This window comes from Canis lupus, chromosome 29 (assembly GCF_003254725.2).
Source record: "Canis lupus dingo isolate Sandy chromosome 29, ASM325472v2, whole genome shotgun sequence".
Taxonomy (NCBI): domain Eukaryota; kingdom Metazoa; phylum Chordata; class Mammalia; order Carnivora; family Canidae; genus Canis; species Canis lupus.
The window spans coordinates 21283701-21295738 of record NC_064271.1 but is presented as its reverse complement, the minus strand read 5'-3'; positions in this window follow the sequence as shown (position 1 = coordinate 21295738).

Genomic DNA, 12038 nt, shown 5'->3' with positions numbered 1-12038 from the left:
TAGGAGATCTGATTTTACTAAGTCTAGTAAATCAGTCCCACTTATGTAAGAAATATTTATTCAAGGGGTATATACCAGTTTCACCTCCTAATCAGATGAAAAGAGAAATGTAAATGGTAGGGAATCATTTAAGCCCAGAGGTCACAAAAACACACTGCACATATTTTCCTAAGAGTTAATGAGGAAAAACTGTATCATAGGCCTCACATCTCCTGTCATCTCTCAGTGCCATAAGAATAAAGGAGTTTTACATGTGATTTCCAGATTTCCAATAACCTTAATATATAAGCTTTATTTAGATAAACACTCTTTTCAGAGTCTTAATAAAACATTTAATACTCTGAATTCTTTATAATAAGATTCTAGTTAATCTGTCCAAGTTATTTCTGGCTTTTAGATAATGGAGGTACAGGTGTCTAATATCATACCTGATATATTATAGGAATCATGAAAAATTAGTCAGTAAGTGTCAGATGGGTGGTGATAATAACTGAATTAAAGCAGCAGATTAAAGCAGTTTCTGGTATGTAAAAAATGCTATAAAAATAAAGCTAATGTTTCAGAGTTGATTTGACAGGATTCAGACTATAATCAGATTAAGTCACACATTAGGTAGAAAAATGAAACTGATGAAAGAAATACCAAACACAGAAACTAGATACCCAAATGACCCATGGAAAACTGCCAGCATTCACTGGCTACCACTGGGCAGAGGAATCCATGTTCTGAGTGGAGCCAGAGAAAAGTATTGTAGTTAATACTCTGATTTCTTTTTTTTTTTCTCCTTTTTAAGATTTTTTTATCTATTCATGAGAGACACAGAGATAAGAAAAGGGAGAAGCAGGCTCTCTCTGGGGAGCCTGATGTGGGACTCAATCCCAGGACCCCGGGATCACGCCCTGGGCCAAAGGCAGATGCTCAATCACTGAGCCACCCAGGTGCCCCAACACGATGATTTCAAAATCACCTTCCAGCAAGTAGAAAATGAAATTTTCCATTCCTCTGTACATGTGCCTTGAAAGGTAGAACTGAGGTATAATTGACACCATTAGAACTTATTATAAAATGCAATATTTAATCTTTGTCTTAATCAAAGGAAGGTTTTAGAATACAGCTCCCAACACTACTGTATATATTCAGAAGTTCACATATATAAATGTATATTGGATGGTAAATTTATCATTCACTGACACCTCTATTTGCCAATTTCTGGGGACTTTGATGAAACTTTTATTTTATTAAGATTAATCAGAATAGATATTTTTTTTTTGCTTTAAACATTTATCAAGAGTTTACTACATACCAAACAAGGACCCTATGTAAACAATTTTGATGATTAGAACATAAAAACATTACTGCTGGAGGATATAAATAACATGTGAAACAGCCACAAAGTGGAATATGTCCCTGCAATATAATCCTTAACATTCTATAGCCTCCAGTTGAAGATAGCATGACAGATAATCATATATAATTGTAAGCAAACAAAAATTTATTATATCTAAAGATTGTAGGGTTGCCTGGATGGCTCAGTGGTTGAGCATCTGCCTTTGGCTCAGGATGTGATCATGGGATCTGGGATCAAGTCCCACATCAGGCTCCTTGTAGGGAGCCTGCTTCTCCCTCTTCCTGTGTCTCTGCCTCTCTCTCTGTGTCTTTTATGAATAAATAAATAAAATCTTAAAAAAATAAAGACTGGAGAAAAAGGAATAATTGTAGGGCTGGATTCCTGGTATGTCAACTCTACAGTCACATGGGGACTTAGAAGGAATCTGAGATTGCTCTACTGTCACTGTCTTAAAATTCTGAGTAATGTTTGAACACAGGGCTCTGCATTTTCATTTTGTACTGTATTGCTATAAATTATAGGGTGTGTCCTGTTCTCCATTCTAATCCTAATATACATAATTAAAAAATTTATATAGGAAATATATACATTTATATATTTCCACACAAATATATCTTCTAAATGGAGGTACTCGTTCCACCATAAAACTGATCTAACTTAACCTCTAGACTTCTGGTTTTACTTTCTTACTTGTGATGATATGTTGTCACTAATCCATCCATAATATCTTTCTTATTCTCCTTTATGAGAGGTTGATATAAGATATATTTTATGATTGCGGACAAGGCTGGTCCTAAGCAGTTCCTTTTCAGTTTTACCTCAGTCCATAGATAAATGTTTTCATCTCCACTCAATGTTTTCTTTTTTTTAAAAAAATAGATTTTATTTATTTATTCATGAGAGACACATAGAGAAAGGCAGAGATAAAGAAAGAAGGAGTAGCAGGCTCCCTGTGGGGAGCACAATGTGGGATTATTCCCAGGATTCTGGGATCACACCCTGAACTGAAGTTAGATGCTCAACCACTGAGGCACCCAGGCGTCCCCAGTGATTTTTTTAAAAGCAAAATATAGCGATAACAAAAGCTTTGTCTTTCTGGGGAAACTGCAGGTATTAGGGGGTAAGAGATTTATCTATCCTCTCATCCAACCATCTATGCATCCACCTATTTATTTATTTTTGTAACACACATTTATAAATAGGCACTTGTTTGGAAGAACCTAGGGTTCAAGGATAAGATGAGAAGATGGGGTCCCTGGCCCTGGAATGATTGATTCACTGCATAATACATGGAGACTGGCATATGATACAAGCATAATAGTGCAGTGTAATCAAGTAATACAGAACATTAATTAATTGAATGTCAAAACCATTTTTCCCTTTCTAAGTCCTTACTAGTTATCCCAGCATTATTTATTTACTATAGTCGACTTTCTCTACAGGGCTCCATGAGCAGTGACTGAAGAAATCCAAATAGGGCACAATGGAATAGAGGGAGAATGAGGGAAATGACCTTCTTTCCAGAGGGGGATGCATACCAAGACTGATGGAGAAGTAATTTCTCTGCTGAGTCTCTTACCAGGTGGGGGATAGTATGCTTTGTCTGTGGTGGGGAGACAGGGATTGTTTTCAGGTGAAAGGAGCAGCATTTGCCAGGGCTTGGAGCACAGTAGTACTTTGCTTTGCTCTGTATCAATAACTCTGGAGTGGTCCCGATTTTGGCACAGAATCCTCCTCTGCACAAGGGGAAATGCCTGGAGTGAAAAGTAAACTCATGAATGTTTCATTAGCGGAGACTCAAACTAGCTGAGCTGTCCGATTTATCAAGCAAGCAATACAACAGTAAGTATCTCTCACTACAAGTGTTGTTTACAGGTAGAACCACCATTTGATTTGAAACACCGTTTGACCCACCCATGTTGCAAATAGTAAGATTCCATTCCTTTTATGGCTGGAAGCTCCATTATATATATATATATAACATCTTCTTTATTCATCAGTTGATAAATTTGGGCTCTTTCTATAATTTGGCTATTGTCAATAATGCTATATATAACAGGGTGCATGCATCCCTTCAAGTCAGTATTTTTGTATCCTTTGGATAAATACCTAGTAGTGCAATTGCTGGGTAGTTCTATTTTTATCTCCTCCAGGTGTAAGAAGGTTCCCCTTTCTCTGCATCCTCACCAACACCTGCTGTTTCCTGTGTTGTTAATTTTAGCTATTCTAAGAGGTGTGAGGTGGTATCTCACTGTGGTTTTGATTTGTATTTCCCTGATGATGAGTGATGTTGAGCATCTTTTCATGTGTCTGTTGGCCATCTCTATGTCTTCTTTGGAAAAATGTCCATTCATGTCTTCTGCCCATTTTTTTAAAACTGGATTATTTGTTTTTTGGGGTGTTTTTTTATAAGTTCTTTATATATTTCAGATACTAACCCTCTACCAGATATTTCATTTACAAATATCTTCTCACATTCTGTAGCTTGCCTTTTAGTTTTGTTGATTGTTACTTTCACTGTGTGGAAGCTTTTTATCTTGATGTAGTCCCAATAGTTTATTTTTGCTTTTGCTTTCCTTGCCTCAGGAGACTATTTAGTAAGAAGTTGCCACATCTGATGTCAAAGAGGTTTCTGCTTGTGTTCTTTAGGATTTTGCTGGTTTCCTAACCAACATTTAGGTCTTTCATCCATTTTGAATTTATTTTTGTGTCTGGTGTAAGAAAGTGGTCCAGTTTCATTCTTTTGCATGTTGCTGTCCAGTTTTCCCAACACCATTTGTTGAGAGACTCTTTTTTCCATTGGATATTCTTTCCTGCTTCGTTGAAGGTTAGTTGACCAATAGTTGTAGGTCCATATCTGGGTTTTCTATTCTGTTCCATCGATCTACGTGTCTGTTTCTGTGCCAGTACCATACCATCTTGATCACTACAGCCTTATAATATAACTTGAAGCCCAGAATTGTGATGCCTCCAGCTTTGTTTTTCTTTTTCAAGATTGCTTTGGCTATTTGGGGTCTTTTGTGGTTCCATACACATTTTAGGATTGTTTGTTCTAGCTCTGTGAAAAATGTTGGTGGTATTTTGGTAGGAATTGCATTAAGTGTGTGGATGGCTTTGGGTAGTATAGACATTTTAAACATTTGTTCTTCCAATCCATGAGCATGAAATTTTTTTCCACTTCTTCGTGTCCTCTTCAATTTCTTTCATCAGTGTTTTATAGTTTTCAGAGTATAGAACTTTCACCTCTTTGGTTAGTTTTATCCCTAGGTATCTTGTGGTTTTTCTTTTCTTTTCTTTTTTTGTATATTTTTTTAAATTGGAGTTCAATTTGCCAATATATAGTGTAACACCCAGTGCAACATATAGTGTAACACCCATCAAGTGCCCCCCTCAGTGCCTGTCACCCAGTCACCCCATCCCCCCACCCACCTCCCCTTTCACTACCCCTTGTTTGTTTCCCAGAATTAGGAATCTCTCATATTTTGTCACCCTCTCTGATTTTTCCCGCTCATTTTCTCTCCTTTTCCCTATAATCTCTTTCACTACTTTTTATATTCCCCATATGAGTAATCATATAATGTCTGTCCTTCTCGAATTGACTTACTTCACTTGGCATAATACCCTCCAGTTCCATCCACATTGAAGCAAATGTTAGATATTCATCGTTTCTAATGGCTGAGTAATATTCCATTGTGTATATATATATATATATATATATATACATATATATATATACCATATCTTCTTTATCCATTCATCTTTCTTTTTTTAATATTTTATTTATTTACTCATGAGACACACACACACACACAGAGGGAGAGAGAGAGAGAGAGAGAGAGGCAGAGACACAGGCAGAGGGAGAAGCAGGCTCCATGCAGGGAGCCCTATGTGGGACTCGATCCTAGGTCTCCAGGATCACGTCCCTGGCTGAAGGCAGCACTAAACCGCTGAGCTACCTGGGCTGCCCTCCATTCATCTTTCAATGGACACCAAGGCTCCTTCCACAGTTTGGCTATTGTGGACATTCCTGCTATAAACATTGGGGTGCAGGTGTCCTGCCGTTTCACTACATCTGTATCTCTGGGATAGATCTTGTGGTTTTTCGAGCAATTGTAAATGGGACTGATTCCTTGGTTTCTCTTTCTACTGCTTCATTATCAGTGTATAGAAATGCAACAGATTTCTGTACATTGATTTTGTATCCTGAGAGTTTAATTAATTTATGTTTCAGTTCTAGCGATTTTTTGATGGAATCTTTTGGGTTTTCTATATAGAGTAACAAGTTATCTATAAGTAGTGAAAGTTTGACTTCTTCCTTGCTGATTTGGATGGTTTTATTTCTTTGTGTTATCTGATTGCTGAGGCTAGAATTTCCAATACTATGTTAAATAAGGGTGGTGTGAGTGGACATCCCTGACTTATTCCTGACTATAGAGAAAAAGCTCTCAGTTTTTCCCCGTTGAGGATATTAGTGATCTGTTTCTCCCCCCAAACCATGTCTCTGCTCTTTCTACCTTATTCAAAATGGACTTTCCTCTCTCTGTGCAGTTTGTTCTATCAGTCCTCAGGTCAATTTCTTGGGTATTCAGAATGATTTTAGAGTTATCTAGCTCTGTTCAAGTGGCAAAGCAAGCCTAGGGTCCTCCTGGTACATGGTCATCTCGGCTCCCCCCTAATGTTCTTTTGCCATTGAAACCTGAGCCTCTCCTGTGCTTCTGTTCCTATGGCTGTTCTCTTTTGAGCCTCAAAAAGACCTTAATGTGCATCATAGATCCTTTTACTTGTGTGTTCCTAAACAACCTTAAATGTAAGATTGCTTTATGTAGTGGAGTTTTATTGAAGGTTTGTGGATATCTGAGGCAGTTACCCTACAGTATGGCCAAAACTATAAAGTAGGTATTAATGGTATCTTTGTTCTTTAAAACGCTTTATGGAACCCAGTGCTGATCATTTCCTGTAGCTGACTTTTGCTCCAGGGCTTCTGCCTGCCACTTGTCTGTCTCTGCCCTTCATTCTCCTTCCATATCCATCTCAGCTTCTCTCCTCCAACGAGCACTGCAAACTTCAAGTTTCTACTTGATTATGCCCAGAAAAGCAGATCGGTACACTGATTATGCACATGTGAACACATATGAGTAGATCAAGAAAATCTCCCACACCCAATTCTACATAAGTTCCCGTCCTTTCCAAGAATCTGCCAAGATCTGATACTTCCCTCTCCTTCCCACCTCTAAAATGTATGTAAAATGGAGAAGTACAAGAACTTACTTTCCTCACCAGGAAAGTATATATAACTCGTTCTTGCCACACAGAGAGTGGAAGAGGCACTAATCAGTCCAGGTTTAAGCAGCACCTTGGCCTCTCACCCCTGGCTGAGTAACACTGATGCGCTGTCACAAAAAGGAAGTAGAACCAAGATTAGCCTGTTATTCTCTAGTATGATGATTCTACTTGTATGTCAATCAGTAACAATGCAAGGCATTCATGAAAATAATATTTGAGCACTTCAAAATCAGGCAGACAGAAACAAACATTCTGAACAAATAAATATAAATACAAATTTAAAAATAGATAGTCGGTCTGGAAGAGGAAGACAGAAAAATCTATTATGATTCAGAAGAACTAGAGGTGCAAAGTTGATTAAAACTTGGAAACTAAAAAAAAAAAACTTGGAAACTAAGAATTAAAAAATAACAAAGTACATTATGTCAAGTGCTATTTTTAAAACTATGGCTAGGATAATGAAGTAGTTCCATACCCTATATCTAATGATCTGGTGCTTTTTCAGAGTTGTAATATTATGTGTTCTTTTTCTTTTCTGTTACTGAGATTAATATACTATGACTCTACATTGTATAGTTTGAGAAACCATTTTGTACACAGTAGTCTGAGATTTCTATTTCTAATTCACTTTCATATACAGAAGAAATTGTCTAATTTAAAATTGTCTGTATCACTGTAGTTATCACATTATAGTATCATTACTTGTTAGGGTAGTTATTTTTTCATCAAGCTAGAAGTCCCTCAGAGTTAGAAATAGTTTGAACTCATCTCTGTGTCCCTGATGCTAACTAAGCACATAAATGATGTTCAATAAAATGTTTGTTAAATGAATCAGTGGATGAATGACCAGTGGTTAAAAGAAATCAAGATGAGTCTAATGAAAATTTAGTGGAGTAGCCCAATAAAAGCTAGATAGCATTGAGAAATAAACTATTCTAGTAACCACTTCAGGGAAGGGTTTGTACTAGTTTTAGACTAATTATTAGGTTAGTCTTATTCAACCTAGTTATAGTTTCATTACTTTAGGTGAAAGAAACTTCTTTGGCTCTTCTTATTATTGATAAGTCTAGATAAATGCAAAATGCCTATATCATAAATTGATAGAGAAGGCCCCGGAGACATTGTTACATGTACTATTTTGATCTCTCAAAAATAAGAATATTGTTTTTCACCATTCTTTATTTCTTCCATAGTAATAACGGGCCAGCAAAGAGAAGCAGTAAAAAGTATTGCCTAGCTCTTCCAGGGCCAGAGAAGCTTAGACCTCGAACTATAAAATTCTGGTCAGGTTCTGAGTGCAAACAGATTTCTGGAGTATAGTTAAAAGTGAGTTTATAAACACATAGATTACTTTTCTAGATGCTTCACATGTACCTATTTGCAGTCTGAATTTGATATTTTAGCTTGGTCTCTTTGCACTCACTCATTCCAAACTGCTCAGATTAAAATGTCAATAGGTATGAAGATGGCAAAGAGCAGAAAATGTTTTAACCAATGAAGAAATTTTAACCGTATTTTAAAATAACATTTCTGTGGAAGCATTCATCTTTTATTTATTTATTTTATTAATAAATTTATTTTTTATTGGTGTTCAATTTGCCAACATATAGAATAACACCCAGTGCTCATCCCGTCAAGTGCCCACGTCGTGCCTGTCACCCAGTCACCCCCACCCCCCCCCACCCACCTCCCCTTCCACCACCCCTAGTTGGCTCAGCAGTTTGGCGCTTGCCTTTAGCATTCATCTTTTAACATAGAATGTTGGTATGCTGTGCTCAGCCTCCAGGACCTGGGTTGACAATAACCAGTCTGGGGAGCCCCTCGGGCAGGTGTCTGAACACTTATATCAGATGTTGTGTTCCAAGAGGAAAAAGGAGCTCTGGCAGGGTGGTGTTTCTGACCTCACTGTAGTAGAAATGGCATGTCAGCTCCACCCAGGACAGTGGGCCTGGTCAGCAATTAGCCCCATAGCACAACACCACTCAAAAGCACTTTAAGAGGTACACTCTTTTTTTTTTTTTTTTCAGGGATAAAGCAAAGTAGTTCAGAAATTATTTCCCTCTAAATACTATCTGACTGAGATGATCAAACCCACTATCACTAACTGAGGAAGGAAAATGTATGTTGTGACAGTTAAGAATATTGATTGTGCAGTCAGACTTTCCAGGTTTACATGGAGGTTCATTCTGATGTCAACCTGGGGCAACTTCTTTAACCTCTTTTTCAAATGGAGAGGTTTTCCCATCTATAAAATGGGATACCTTGATCATAGTTTTTCTATAGGATAAAAATGAGATAATATTTGCATAGCACTTAACATCATGCCTGGCACAAATATTCAATAAATGTAAATACCATATGAATGGAAGGGTACATAAATGGATAAGTGGATATATAGATTTTTAGTTAAACTTTGACATAAAGGCTCTCAAACTACCAATATGAAGTCAAATTCCTTCAATATGCAATTAGTACATTTGATGTCATATGACCTATTTCTCCATGTATTATGGAGAAGTATCTCCAGGAAGTATCTCCAATGAAATATAAGAAAGTCTGTACTTAAGATCTGGATCCCCCATTTACTAATTTTGTAAGATTTTGAGCAAGCCATTTAATTCTTCTGAATTTCCTTTTCTTTCCCAATTAAATGCAGATAATAATGCCTATCACACAATGCTGTTGGGAGGTTTAACAAAATGGAAAATGGAGAATAAAAATAAATTGCTAAGTGTTAAGCACATGTGAAGGTTATTATAAATACTTATTTGATAAATGTGCTTTGTACTGACTGCAAAAGAGTTAGATAAACAAATCATACACATCCTTTAGCTTTCAAATTAATTTGTTGCAGCTTAGCAGTCGAACCTTGACAAGATTTACAGAGTATAAGATATTTACCTGGCACAAAGAGGCAGTTTCTCACTTCTCATTCATATATCTTCAGAGAGCTTACATAGAGTTTTTCTGATAGCTAAATATACTAATTATCCTACAAACAATATTGACTATCTATTATGTTCCAGGCATGGTTCTAAGGAGCTTGAGATACCCTCATGGATATATCTCTCTTGGAGCTCACATTCTATCTGAGGGAGAGAAGGAACACATTATAAACATAAGAAAATAATCAATTACATTGTCTTTAGAAGGTATAAAAATTTGAGGAAAAAGAGAAAAATAGAACACTGTGAGGGGGATAAGAAGGTAGGACTAAGGTTACAATTTTAACTAAGTAGTTGTGGTAGGTCCCATTGAAAATTTGAGATATGAACAAAAATTTGAAGCAAGGAGTCAAATAAGGAAATACCTGGGACAGGAGTGTCCTATTCAGAGGCAAAAGGTAGAGCAAAGGCCCTGTGGCAGGGGGATTCCAGGGAGTTGCAAGAAAAGTTAAGATGTATAGAGAGGAGAGAGGAGAGTGAGAGACAGAGAGTGAGAGAGGAGAAACAAGATTATAGACCTATGGAGAACCAATCACCAGGGGCCTCGTGTATTATTGTAGGGACTTTGACTTTTCTCCTAGTGAAGTGAGGTCCGTTGGAGGGTTTGGAGCACTGGGGTCATCTGATCTGACATACTTTTTTTTTTTTTTTTGATCTGACATACTTTTTAAAAAGATCACTCTGAATGATGTGTTGGGAACCATACTTTTTTTTTTTTTTTTTGATCTGACATACTTTTTAAAAAGATCACTCTGAATGCTGTGTTGGGAACAGTTTATAGGTGGAGAAAGGGAGAAGCAGGGAGACTAGTTAGGAGCTATTGCAGTCATCCAGGTAAGAGATGATGACAGCTTGGACCATACTGGTGGTAGTGGAAGTGCCGAGAGTCCACCCTTCTAAAGGCAGTACCACTAGTGTGTTGGATTCTCTCTCTTCTTTTCTACCTAAATACTACTCCCGCAATTCTCCCCTCACTTTTCAATGTCAAGTGCACCCTCTCTACTGGATCATTCCTATTAGCATATGAACAGGAACACATTGTTATTCTTCCAAATTAAAAACCAAAGCAAAACAAAACTTCTCTTATGTAAAGAAAAAGGAACCCTCAAGCACTTTTGGTGGGAATGCAGCCACTGTGGAAAACATTGTGAAAGCTTCTCAAAAATTAAAAATAGAAATACCACACAATCCAGTAATTCCACTACTGGGTATTTACCCAAGGAAAACAAAAACACTAATTGGAAAAGATATATGCATCCCTATATTTATTGAAGCATTATTTACCATAGTCAAGATGGAAACAACCTAAGTGTCTATCAATAGATGAAATGATAAAGAAGTGGTAAAAATAAATAAATAAATAAATTTATATATCTATTTATATAGTATATACTTCTATTGTGTATGTGTATTTATTAGTATGTGTATAAACATGTATTTTATAAATATATAAAATGGAATATTATTCAGTCCTAAAAAGGAATGGGATCTTGCCATTTGCAACAACATGGATGAACTTAGAGGGCATTATACTAAGTGAAGTGAGTAGACAGAGAAAGATGAATACCATATGATTTCACTTATATGTGTGATCTAAAACAAAACAAAACAAACAAAAGCAGAAACAGACCCATAAATACAGACAACAAACTTATGGTGGCCAGGGAGGAGGAAGGGGATGGGCAAAATGAGTGAAGGGGAATGGGAGATATAGGTTCCCTTATGGAATGAACAAGTCACGGGGATGAAAGATACAGCATAGGGAATATAGTCAATGGTATTATATAGTGTTGTGTGGTAGCAGATGGTAGCTACACCTGTGGGGAGTGTAGCATAAAGGTATAGACTTGTCAAATCACTACTTGTACACCTGAAACTAATGTAACACTGTATCAGCAATGCTCAAATAAGAATTAATATTTATTTTAAAAACTGCCCTTGGCCCCTCTTATAACCCAGCTACTACTGCATTTCGCTGCTTCTCTCTGCAGTAAAAGTTCTTAAAATATTTATCTTTTCCAACTGATCTCTCATAAACCTACACCAAAAAATCTCTTGTTCATGCCATCAAATTTGCTCTTGCCATAGTTAGCATTACTGGATCCAAAGATTAATCTTCAGTCTTTATCTAACTTGATTATCATTTCTTGCTGGACTGTGCTATTGCTAACTCAGTTAAGCCCTTCTGGCTTCGTCTCCTAGAATTCTCTTCCCTGCTGGGTTCTAGGTTATAGTTCACCAAAATGGGTAGACAGTGGTTACTCCTTTAAGAAAGTTGTTGCTCAGGATCCCTGGTGGCGCAGTGGTTTAGCGCCTGCCTTTGGCCCAGGGCGCGATCCTGGAGACCCGGGATCGAATCCCACATCGGGCTCCCGGTGCATGGAGCCTGCTTCTCCCTCTGCCTATGTCTCTGCCTCTCTCTCTCTCTGTGACTATCATAAATAAATTTAAAAAAATTAAAA